We start from the raw sequence: 12,978 nt of genomic DNA, 5'->3' as shown, positions 1-12,978 counted from the left end.
ACTATTGCTGTGTCTCTAACTCTCCAAGAAGTCCTTGGGGAGACAGGCACTCGGATGTGGTCCTGCTGCCTCCCTGCTTCCTCAGGGCCTGCCACGACCCAGGAGGCTTCTCAGAGAGGAAACCTGGCCATGTTCATCAAGAGAGGCTCACGTCTTCTGATCCTTGTGCCTCATTCATAGGGCCGAAGATGTGCCTCAGCTGCATGGGGCTCTCACTGGGACTGGCATGTTGGTAGAACCAGCAGCTGGGCTGGCTCTGCCCACTGAGCTCATGAAATTGCTATTTGTCACACCCTTTCTCTCTGACTTTGGGAAGCTGGAGCTGGAACAGTGTTAGCAGCGTTGGGTTTGGCAGGCATTTGGTTAGAGCTGGATTCCTGAGCAGGGCAGCCTGGCTGGGGGAATGCAGAGCCTGGAGGTACAGAATCTCTGCATGCCACCACTGCCCAGTGTACTCTGAGCAGCTAACACTGAGCCCCATTCTTCATCTCTGCTCACTCATCTTCTTTTTCCCTTTCGTTTTGTTTCAATCCAGTGAAAGAGATTGGGAGCATAAGTCAGTACAAATCAGGATCTCCTACTGCAGGATCAGATCCTTATCTTGTGGGAGCAGCAAGTGCAAGAAGGAATGCTGTGGAGTTGGGGAGGAAAAGGGCAAATAATAGAAACACAGAATTATTATGGTTGGAAAAAACCTCTGAGATCACCAAATCCAACCAAATCTCCACCATGCCCACTGACCTTATCCCTCAGTGCTGCATCTCCATGCTTCTTGAACACCTCCAGGGACAGTGACTTCCCCAGCTCCCTGGGCAGCCTGTGCCACTGTATCACTGCTCTTTCTGAGTAGAAATGTCTTCCTAATATGCAATCTCTGGCAATTGTGAGAGCTGTCTGATGCCTGTAGGTACTACATGCCTGCAGAAGTTGCCCTGCTGATGGGGCAGGGTGAATGGTGGCCGTGCTCGTTGAGCTGCTGGCCTTCAGATGCTCCTTTAGGACAGCTCAGCATAAAGGCAGCACTCTCATGCACGTGTGCTGGACTTAAGGTGGTTCTACTCTTTGCCTTCAAACCCCATCATCTCTTGGCCTCAGTTTTCTCTTTGTTGAATGCATGTGTCAGAGCCTCTGACCCCATGGCTGGGAGCAGGACTGAGGAGTTTAACCCCACGTCTCATTGTGAGCCCTCCAAACCTGCTCCAGAGCTGGAAATGTATCAGCCTTCCTACAACAGGACGTCCTCTGGATGGCAGAGCGTTTCATTCCAATGAGAGCTTATGAAAAATGTGCACTGTGGCTCCAGGTAAAATTTTTTACGCTGTGTGTTGAGGGCAGCAGCAGATACATGGTCAGTTTATTATCATTTCATGCACTGCTGTCTGACAGCTGAAAGCTGCACAGATTATTGCAGTTTAAGTTGTAGCTTGTGGAACAACAGTTAAAATAATAATGCCCGGTTTTCATAGGGCTGTTTATCTCTGGATCTGTGTTTGGACAGCGGAGCTGGCTGCTTAGGATTGGATCCAAAAAGGTACTTTAGTATCTGACTTACCCTCTAGGTGCCGGCACTGAGGTCTGGGCCACGAAATACTTTTGCAATAGATTTGGCCTTTTCCTGTAATTTCTGTTTGTTCATCCAGATGCATCACGTTCAGTCTGGCAGCAGGGCCGGGGAGAAAAAGGGGAAGGAAATTTCAACTCTTTTCCTATTAACTGTAATGTTTCGGAGGGGGCGGGGGGGGGGGGGGGGAGTAAGAAAAAAAGAACGAAAAAAAAAAATAAGAAGAAGAAAGAGAAAAGAAGGTTTAGTTTAAGAAGCAGAATGCTGTGCTGTAGATGGGATCAGCTGTGTTGGGAAGTTCCCCTTCGGCCAAAGGCAGTGGTGATGGCAAGGGCTTGTTCCGAGGGTGCGGTGATGGTGTGTTTGACAAATAAGGACATAGCAGAGAAGCTTTTGCCACGTTGGCTTGTGCTCAGTTTAAAAGGGAAAAAAAAAAAAAAAAAAGTCTGGACGGGAAGAAAAATGAAATCACTGTTTGTCAAAGGGAAATAGATAGATGTGGGAGGCAGGGAGATTTCTTTCTTCTTCTTTGCCTTCTTCTCTCCAAAAAGGCACTCTGTGCAGGCTGGGGAAAGCACGGACGTGAGCAGCTCACACAAGTGCCTAGCTCTGCTCACAGCGGGATCCTTAGTAAGAGCAGTGGCTCTTTGGGATGGGACCTGCACGGGGTGATGTGAACAGCTGGTCTCTACTCTGCCTTCCCCATAGGACCTCAGGCTGAGTGCAGCAGTGGGGGCTGCAGCTCTCCTTGGGCCTCTGCTGGAACCCCCCAGCTGTCCTCACCCTCAGGTCCCACTCCTGGAGCAGCCAAAGCTTTTGCTGCTAATTACCCCCAGGTGCTGTGTCTGCAGCACAGATCTGATGCTCATTTGGGACCTTAGCTGAAATCTAAGTAGAGACTGTGCTCAGCTCTGAGATTGCATCTCCCCCGACAGCCCCCGGCCGTTATCAGCATGTGTTTTATTGACGGGCCACAAAGCCCTTCACAAAAGAAACGCTGGTTTGTGCTTGATAAGGAAGCTGAAGCAGAGAAAGTGATGTGCCTGGGGTCACCAGGCTGACCAGCTGAGAACAGTGCCCAGATCCTATGTCCTGTGCAATTGTTGCCTGCCTCTCCGTGCAGGTGCTGCTGCTGCCTTTTCCAGGAAAATGTTTTGGTGTTTTCAGTTTGGAGCATCTATTTTAAGAAGGCATCAGTGAAGGGAAGAGCGTGGGGTATTGCCTGGGATCTCCCATCTTCTGCTCTCCTGGGCTCTGCCTGCAGCGGGGCTTGCTTGTAATCGCCTTCCTTTGAACGCTTGGAGAAGCCAAAAAGACCAAAGAGAGCAGAAAGTGTGTTCAGCCTCCCTCTAGTGCTAGATTTTGTTAATCATCAGCTTTAAAGGCCTGGGCTTAGGTCCTTGCTAGCGAGGAGCATCCGTGCTGCTGACAGCCACTGTGCTCCTGCAAGGAGCGGGCACTCCTGGAGCCTCTGTGGTTCGAGCCCCACTCTGTGCTCACAGCTTTCAGTTGCAGAGCCTGTGTCTGCAGGTTTTTGTGGCTTCTAACCTGATTTATTGAAATCCATGTGATAAGCAACTGCCTTTTATCTAAATTGAAGCCGTGTCCAACAGTATAAATAAATTACCTGGTGATGTTAGCCCTTTTATTCAAACCTTAGCTTTGCAAGAATGCTTTTGATCTGTCTCCCTCCTTCTGCCGTCCTCGTGTGTTTGAGGCAGGGCGATGGGCTGTGTTCTGAGCTGGGCTCCAGCAAATCACATGCGTGTTCCCTGCATGGCTGAGTGCTCACCGGCTCCCTGCAGGCTGGTGAGTGTTTGTTCACTTATAGGGCTGTCTGGGCACTAAGGTAAGAAAATCAGTGATACAGAGTCTGTATATGTTGACAAATATCTGGGTATCTCATATACGTGCATATACAGAAAGACAGTAAGTATAAAAAATACATCATGAGCAGGGATGTAGAGCAGGCCTGCATGTTATGGGGGAACAAGCACGCACATTTTATCCCCGCTGCTTTTTTATCCCTGTCTGTGGGTAGCGTGACCGGTAAATGCAGGATCACAAGCGCAGAGGAACACTGAGCATGTCTTTCAGTCTCCTCTTGATGCGGCCCATCTTATACGCATGTTTGTTTTACAATGCCAAACCACATTCTATTTTAAATCTGTAATGAACCTCTGTTCCCATCTATGTAACTTTCCAATCCGTACTCTCTTCAGAATAGACAAAGATGGTTATTATAAACCACAAATTTTACAGAAAGGGTAAACTGGAAAAGTTTTAATTGTGCAGCGTGAGCCTGCCATTCATCTTTCTGCCTGGCTATTAATATCTTGGCAATGTTGTAGTGCAAAACAGCCTTTAATAGCTAAACCTCTCGGCAAGGACTACAAAGGAAGCAAGGATCCAAACAGTTAACTGGTCTCATTATTTTCATCATGGTTATTACTGCGTTATTTAATGTATTTGTTCTGGTATTGTTTCATGTAGTAGCAGAGGGCTGGCTGTGCCAGGACCCGTGCTGCTGCACACTCAGGAGCAGAGCTGTGCTGGGGCTGTGAGATGCTTTCAGAGAAGGAACAGAAGTGGCTTTTGGTCATGTGCCATACGGCGGGTGATGAGGTGTGGGAGCAGAAGAAAGCAGCAGCTAATACAGAGCACATGTAAATAAGGGCACGGGCCCATCTAAAAGGTTGTAATGGGAAACAGGTCGAGGGATTGCTGATTGTGGGGTTCGGAGATCGTGGAACTGCAGAATCATTGTACAGAGGTTAATCTGTGACCTGGGTCATCCTCTCATGGACAACAGAGGGTGAGTAAAGTGGGAGGCACGGAGAGCATGCAGAACAAAGTGGTAATTTGGTCCTCTCAGTCTGCAACAAACAATAGGGAGCAAAACCATCACTGCATTCAAGGTAGAGTTATTTAAACACATGGAAAACAGGTAGTGAAAAAGTGGGAATTCTCCCATCATAGCAAATAGCTGAGACATAAGCAGAGTAGGAGCTAACATGATCAGTATTGAAGGCTTTTACATTCTTCTCCTTTCTGGATAATTTAAAGAATAGCACCAATTTCACCCTGTTTTAGATCTATGTCTGTCTTTAGCATTGTGGGTATAGGGAAGGTGTGAGAGTATCAAATCTCCAAGAATGGAAGTGGCTCAAATGCATGTTTTCTTCTGTATTATTTTGTTTCCATTACATAAAAACACCAAAGCTTTGCCTGCCATGACAGGTGGTTTTGGTGTCAGGAAGGGTTGTCTCTGCAAGCAGTGTGCAGCAAGTGGAGAGGTGGTAGAAATAGCAGCAAAAAATGTTGTTGCAGCCAGAGCTGAAGGAATTTGTTCCAGGACAGAGAGGCAGGCATGGCTTTGAATGTTTGTTGCTATTACATTCCACCTTTGCAGGACCATTCCTCACAGTTGTAATTTTCCATTCTGATTAGCTGATGAAAATGCAGGATGATGATTAGCTTTAATGGGCAAAAAACAGGTAAGAAAGAGCATCTGGAAAACATCACATCATGTTTTTAGGGCTTTGTTTTCAGTTGTGTGAGAAGTAAAGTAGGAATGTTTGGGAAAGCTGTAGCAGCTCCAGGCATTGCTCAAGCCAGCCAGCGACAGCACTGTCAGAGGTACTGCAGAAGCATCTCCTGTTCAGCAGTGCTAATCCACAGCTCTGTCCCTCTCCATCTTGTTGTTTCCGCATCTCAGTTTTGCCATGGAAACAGCCTCCTGTCTCGTCACATCCCAGGTCTGGCCTTCATCCTCAGCTCTGATACTCTGCTCATTCCCGACTTGCTCTCCCCACACCTGGCTCTGCAGATTCACCCCGTTCAGCTCTGCAGAACCTCTCTGTGTTTTCCCCACAGATGTCACTGCTGAGAGCTGTGCAGATGTTTGGAGTCAGCACTTCCCAGGGCTGATGAAAGGGCTGCCCGCCTGGGGCAGCATTCAGTAGGTGCTGATGCTGGGTGAGGCTTCTATGGAAATTTAGGCTCAGGATATATTTCCTGCGCTGAAATAAATCCCATTTGGCTTCTGTGGCTGTATTTGCTCCAAGGAGCAGTAGAGTTCATAGAGTCATAGGATGGTTTGCATTGGAAGGGACCTCAAAGGTCATCTAGCTCCAACCCCCTTGCTGTGGGCAGGGTTGCCAACTGCTAGACCGAGCAAAAAGATACTGTCCTGTGGCCTAATATGTACTGGGGACATCACGATTTCTGACGCACAGCTGCTTCCAGGCATGAGTTCCTAATGACAACCAATAACTTCTAGTCATTTGTCTGCCAATGGGCAGCATTGAGACAAACCTTAGGGCTCATTAGGAAGGATCTGCAGGCTGGGAATTCTCCTTGCATGGTTTCAAGGTGGTCTTGGGGCAGATTTTGTGCCACTCAGATACCGTTTTTTCACCTCAGGTTCTTGTGCTTATCTGAGGCTGCCCCAAATGCGTGTACCAAGGCTCAGTCCAGGCTTTTCTCAGCTTGGACATACAGTAGATTTCTAACTTGATCTGTTCTCAGAAAGCCAAACCTGAGCCATCCACTTTCATGTAATTCTGTACATCCATTTTCCTGACACCTTGCCAGGCTCTATGGGAGATTCTCAAATCCTTGCAAACATTTTGGCACGTACCCCTTCCTGTTACAGCAAAACAAGCAAACAAATTCCAAAATATGTTATATCTTTAACTTCTGTGCTCGGAGCTGATTCAGACTGAGAAAACTAAATGGCCAATTTTATTTTATTCATTTTATTTTTAGCGGTGATTTTATAATAGCTTCGCAGCCTGCATTCAGGAATGCATTCTCAGATTCAGAGAGAGAGGCTTGACTGTGTGCTCAAACTTCATTAAAGTTGATAGAACTTCAGCATGTGTGTAAAATTAAGCAAAAGCTTATGTTTTATACAGTCTTCTTGCAGGTGACACTAGCAGCTGCATATGGGTTTCCAACATGTGATTAAATTCCAAAAGGAGTTTTTAAAAACAGTTTTAGTCAACCTTAATTTTCTGAAATTGGTAGCTTTAACAAAACCTATCTTTTTTGATTAAAATTGCCTGAGACGTGTCCCTTTTTAAAAGCTCTTCATTGAGCTGTCACAATATACTGATTTGTGTGGGATACAGTTTGTTCATGTAAATTTAATTTCCAGTTAAAGTGGTACAAACACAAAGTGATTTCAGCAGATATTTGGGAACTCTGCGGTGCCTTTGCTTTCATCTCCACAGATCTGGGGCCAGGCAGGGCCATAGGCTGCTTCACCCCATTATCCAGAGGGACCAAAGGCACCCGTTGACATCAGGAGAGGGAGAAATCTTGAAAGTTAGTTCTAGCATTTAGAATCATCATAGAATTATTTGAGTTGGAAGAGACCTTTAAAGGTTACCTGTCCCAACTCACTGCACTGAATAGGGACACCTACAGCTCCATCAGGTGCTCAGAGCCCCATCCAGCCTGTCTCCAGGTGTCTCCAGGTATGGGGCATGCTCCATCTCTCTGGGCAGCACCTCATCACCCTGCTTCTTATAGCCAGTCTAAATCTCCCCTCCTTTAGTTTGAAACCACTTCCCCTTGTCCTGTCAGTTTAATTACCTGTGCTATTAGGCATAAGTGAATATTTCTGTTATTTGTAAACAGAATCTGTTTGGCTTCAGCTTGCTGGTTGTGGCATGTTTTCCTGTTTTGCTGGATTGGACAGTCCTGCAGTATCTGATGTTTTCATTCTGGGAGGCTGCCTAGGTAAAGCTATTGAACTGCTCAGTCTCCTTTATAAGTGAAACCCAGCGAGCTCTGTACGTGTCTTGTCGTCAGCTGTTTCTGCTTTTCTGGGGAGTCTCTCGAGTTTTTAAAACACTTCCTCCCAACCTGGACACAATATTTCAGTGTCAGACTCAACAAAAGTGTTGAAAGAAGAGAAATAGCCAGTTGTCAGCTCTGCACATCTCTTGCTCTGATAGTGCACAGCACTGGGAAGGAGGGAGCTGGAGCTGGGCTTTTCTCTCTACTGCGTACAACTCCCTTTAGAGGGTAAGCTCCCTGGCACATCTCTGGGCACATTATTTCAGCCATGGGACTTGTAAAACTGACTCTTAGAGGTGGATCTTCCACATGTGGATTCCATTTGGATAGCTTTTGATGGAAAAGCATCTGAGATAAATCTTGTCAAAAATACGTGTCCCTTTTCTTGCCTTTCAATGTCTTCAACCCATTCTTGTTTGACAATGCAGTTCACTTAAAAGTTTTGGAGAAGAGCTTAGGAGCTGGTACAATACTCATGAGGAGGAAACAAATTGGAGTGTAAAAGCTGCTCTGCTCCAGGGGAACGTGGCAAGAGAGCATCCTCACCTCCTCTTGTGGCTGCTAGGCTTCCTCTGGCAGAGCCTTGGACACCAGATGTGTGTGTGTAGGCGTGCGTAATTCATGGCTTGTCAGACACGTCCTGTGCGCTTGGAGACATTCTCCTCTTCCCTCTTCTCTTATGCCAGAAAAGGAAAGAGGAAGATTATGGCTTGGCCAGGATGAGGAGATAAAGGGATTCTCTACTCATGGCCATTGCCATTGGATCTTCCAAGAAAGTAACTACCACGGAGTAGGAGTGAGTGGAAAGGCCTTCCTTTACTGCAGCAGACACCTAATGAGCTATTTGATTTCTATAATCGATTAAACTTTGTATTGGGTAATTGGTTATGGTTCCCATTGCAGGCAGATGGTGAAATATCCAATATCTCCTCAGCACTCAGTTGTTCTGGAAGCAGTGATACTCTGTGGGGAACATCAGCTCTGCTTGATGGCTAATTAGACATTAATTTGTGATGATATTGGAGCAGATTTTAAGTTGGCGGGAGAGTGGGCAAAGAAATGGGAAACTTTTAAGTCACCATAATTATCAATAACGAGTCCTAATGTGATTGTATTAGTTAAAGGGAAAAGTATATATTCCCTGCTGCTGTAAAGTTGGTTAGAGTCACTGAAAGTCATGCTGAGTCAAAAGGGTTTCATGGCCAACTCTTCTTGCCCTGTGAACAGAGAAGTAGTGCTGTCCTGCAGAAGGCATAAAGAAAAAGTTGATATATTCCACATTATATCATATATTCTGCAGACGAACAAGAGAGTTTCACTAATTCAATTTAATTCCCAAGGACGAGTGATTGTAACTCCACTCGGAGAATATTAAATTGCCTTAATGGAAAAATAAACTGGTTTTATTCTCCCCCTTCTCTCCCCATCTTCCTCATTCGGCTTTCAAATAACTTTATGTGCCTCCTTAGTTTATTAATACACTTCTCATCTTGCTGCTGATTTAGCATCTGGTAGCACTTAGCACAGACAAGCCTCCCAAGACTTTTGATCAGACATGTTAAGTAAACTATGGGGGCTGTCGGCTCTGCTGCTGGCAGATGTCGGATGGTGGGACTCCTCCTCTCCATCCATCCTCACACTTCTTTATCAAACCCATCCTGTTGCTTTCATGTGCCTCTTCCTTGTGTGTTCTAGACGGCCCACAGTGTGAATATCCTCCTGTTGACAAAAGAACATGTGCTGTTTTGCTGGTTTTTACTAGTGCCACGGTCTTGAAAGCCACGTTTAGCCTATGTTGAAAACTTCAGGACTTTCTTCCATGAGCAAAAGCCAGAGGTTGAAAGCCCCAAAAGGCCTTTTGCAGGTTTGAATGCCCATGGTGGCAACTGGATCCGGCATTTGGATGTGATGTAGTCAGGGTGATCGTGCAGTGAAATTGAAGGTGAAGATTTGATGGCTTGGGTGGTGATTTGTCATCTTCTGGCTTGTTTTGTCAGGGCTGGAACAGTAAACATAGAGAATGAAACAGCCGTTAAGGAGATGCCTTGGCCCAGTGGATTAATGTTCATCTGGTGGCCAGAAGAAGCTGGTTTAAGTTCCTCTCCCTGCCGGGTGCTCCCTCTACCTGGTTGCCCTGGTATCCAGCTGACAACAAACTCCTTGGGACAGGGATGTTTTCTCTGATATGTGAGCATTGCCTATCAGACCATCCTCTGGGGAAATATAAAACATCATTGCAATACAGATTCATAATGGGAATGAAGTCTTTCCTCTCCTTCTTATATGGGTCCCAGGAGGCTGAGTGCAACTGACTGTATTTTCTGTCATCTCAGCTCCCAGGAGGGAAGACGTGGGTTTACAGGTGTTGGTCCAAGCCCTGCACTAAGGCAATGACCAATTGATAATTTGCAGAGACTGACATGTACCCACCAACAGAAGGAGTGACTGCAGGGTGACAAGTGGCATACATGGAGAACAGTGGAGGCTTACTGGAGGTGTAAATGTGCAGAGCCAAATCAGATCAGCGAGTGTCAATAGGCCAGACAAAGATTTAAAAGGAGGAGCAGAGAGTATCATTTATTTAGTTATTCATCTTTGAAGCATCTTCATAGTTTTCTTTCACATGTTTCTTCAGTTTCCTTTGAAACCTGTGTAAACTCAGAGCAACCACAGTGTCATGCATCAGAAGTAGCTCCACAGCTCAGCAGCACATTCAGTGATGAAACACCTAATTTGTGTTGTTTTGAAACTGATACCTTCTCGTTTCTTGCTTTCTTCTTCTGTTATCTTTCTTTTTTTAATCATTATTTATCTTTCTTGTAAGCCTTCTGTACAACACTGGGGTAATAAATTGGTTTTTAAGATTTTGCAAGATGTCTCCTGGCAATGCCAGCAAGTAACCTCTGCTTGTTCATTCGCCCCAGCTGGAAGCCTTGCTGTTCTTTGCAACACCTTGTTGCTTTAGAGACAAGTTAATTAATCCTAATGGTACCCAGAGCTATTTACTGGTGATAGACTCGTGAAATCAGTAAGATTGGAAAGGCATCTAAAATCATCTAGTCCAACTGCCAACCCCCCCCCCCACCACCACCATTCTCTCTAACCGTGTCTCTTAGTGCCACATCTGCCTTTTTCTTCAACACCTCCAGGAGCAACTGATGGAAAGCATTTGGCACATTGGCTGAAATCTGCTGGGGCAGCAAGGTGGGCTCCTGCTGCACAGTGCGTGGCTCCCACACCCCCTCATTTAAACCCTGTTGCAGGCAGCTCCATTTACAGGAGGATCTTCAAAAGTGGCCAGAACTGTAGGAACTTTGCTGGGTTAAATGACATTTGCATCAGAGAGACACTGAGCGAAGCCTTTGAACAGCCCACTTCAAACTTGTGAAGTGTTTTCCTTTGGTGCAGTTAGCATCCAGCAACACAAACCAGGTAAAACCACTCCGTGCCTTAAAAAAAGAAAGAGCAGGGGAAAAAATAAATCAAAACCCAACTTCCCTTTGGCTTTTATTCTTGATGTCATCAAAAGACTAAAAAGGATATTTCAGGCCTGGCTTCAGCCTGATGGAACAGCAGGGAAGTTCTTTTCTATTAGATCCTTGATACAATCACGTCTGGTGAAATCACTGCGGTCACATCTGCTGAAATCTTCCATCATTTCGGATTTGTTTCAAAGACTCAATCTGTCTGTTTTTAAAGGGCACGACTACTTTTCCAGCCCCTCCTTGGTGCTTGGAACAGTGATTTTGTATCAGTCAAACATCTTAGACCCTCCTGGCCCGGAATGTTGCAGTCAGCTCTTGTCACCATGTGCGTGCTTGGTAGGGCAGCCTCTTCCAACTGCTTTCATTTACATCAGGGAATTTGAAACAAAATGTTTGCACTTGTCTTTAGGCTGAGGAGAGAACAGACACAGCAGCTCATGGTCTGGGTGCCTCATTTTCGTGATGGATGCCCTTGAGGATGCATCGTTTTGCCACTGCAGTGGCTTTTTGTGCTTTATATGGCTCCTGTGACCTTGGAAGGAAGGCTGGGAAACTGTGTGGTGAAAGGGATGGGGAAGCAAGGGCATGTGTTGGAAGAGGATCTTGCCTCTGGCAGTGGTATTGTTGGAGAAAGTGCAAAGAGAGGGTAAAAGAAAACAACGCACAAGTAGCAGTCTGAAGTGTGTCAAGACTGAATCACTTCTTCTTCCTGGTTAAAATTTCTCACAGCCTCTTCTTGTAGGTATAGTTTGCCATTGAAACTGAACATCTTTCCTCTCTTTTCTCCCACTTGCCCTTGGCTAAAATAGAAAATAGGATCCCCATCCTCCTTTCCCTGTCTGCAGCTCTGTCTAAGCCCACAGCCTGGGGCCAGGAGAGCTGCTGGCTCCTTGTCTGGAGAGCCCTTTCCTTTGCTCTTTCTTCAGCGAGGATTCCCACAGCCTGCAGAGTGTGGCAGACAGCTGCAGGGGTGGAAAGTGGGGAAAGCAGAGTAAAGTTTTGCCAGTGCCAGATTCCACAGTGTTTCTCAGACAGTTGGCTCCATCCCATCACCCAAACATACATCTATACCTGTAGGGCATCTCACTTCCAAGCAAGGGCAGCTTGCATTCTCCAACACCAATGAAATGGGCTCAACTCAGACTGCTTTGGACAAGCCTCGAGCCAAGCCAGCGGGTGGGAGGGAGTTGTATCTCAGTGGTATATAGCAGCGCTGTAGTGAGCCCTGGTGCCCTAGCCCTGGTCTAACCCTAACCCACACATGTCTCTCATCACAAAGATGTCTGTTCCAGGCTGTAGCACTGCATGGCAGCAAACAAGGCGAGGAGAAACAGAGAAACAGAGCACAACGGAGAGGTTGGATCTGGGTAGGGAGAGGAATTGGGGACAGGAGCTTGGAGGGACATCTGGGAGCCAGATCCTTCTCCCTGACCCTATTGTGAGGAGCCGACGTGGACAAACAGCAATGCCCTTGCATCCCTGCCGTAACTTGCAAAGTGTAATAAGAGCAGGTGATCTAGGTTGTAGGAAAAGGTGCCCCTGGGGAAATCATTGTGCTTTTCATATCTTCCTGCTCGACAAGTAGTCCAGTGGCCTTTTTTAGCACAGCAAGCTCAACTTTGAGGCCCTATGTGCCCTCTGCACTATGCGCTGTGCACAGAGCTTCCCTTGGGATGGCGAGGGGACGTGTGGCATTGCCTGGTGCTGCGCAGTAGGATTAGGGAAATGAGAGCCAGTTTTCATTGGAACGGCGTGGGTTGACAGGGCGCAGGAGTGGATTACCCTCACAGCTGCTTGGAGCTGCACACCGGGAGTTCAGGGGCGGCCAACAAGGCAGGCAGTGCTGTTTTTCTCTCTTCTGCCTCGCAGCAGGGACTGAGCCAGGGGGTGGGAGTGTAGGCGCTGCAGAAATGCACGTGAGTGGATAGTCCCTGGCGTGAGTAATTTGTTGGACTGGGTTGGTTTATGTTTGCTTTCTGTTGAACTCACGTTGGCCGGGCCAAAGATAGCATCCTTTTCCCTTTTTAAAGCCGTTTTTCCATATACTGCTGGCTGAAAGGGAGCGTGCACAAGTGACTGCAGAGATGCAGTAAATCCGACAGAAATAGCTGGGGTGGTTCTTTC

The 12,978-nt window shown here is 46.6% G+C and overlaps 1 protein-coding gene across 14 annotated transcripts in view; it reads left to right on the top strand.

Moving 5' to 3' along the window:
• LPP (LIM domain containing preferred translocation partner in lipoma) overlaps positions 1–12,978 on the top strand; it is a 306,103-nt gene that overhangs the window by 130,241 nt on the left and 162,884 nt on the right. The window lies entirely within an intron of this gene.

Source organism: Coturnix japonica, chromosome 9 (genome assembly GCF_001577835.2).
Source record: "Coturnix japonica isolate 7356 chromosome 9, Coturnix japonica 2.1, whole genome shotgun sequence".
NCBI classification, from domain to species: Eukaryota; Metazoa; Chordata; class Aves; order Galliformes; family Phasianidae; genus Coturnix; species Coturnix japonica.
Note: the sequence above shows the minus strand (reverse complement) of the source record. Positions and strands in the feature narration are given on the sequence as shown.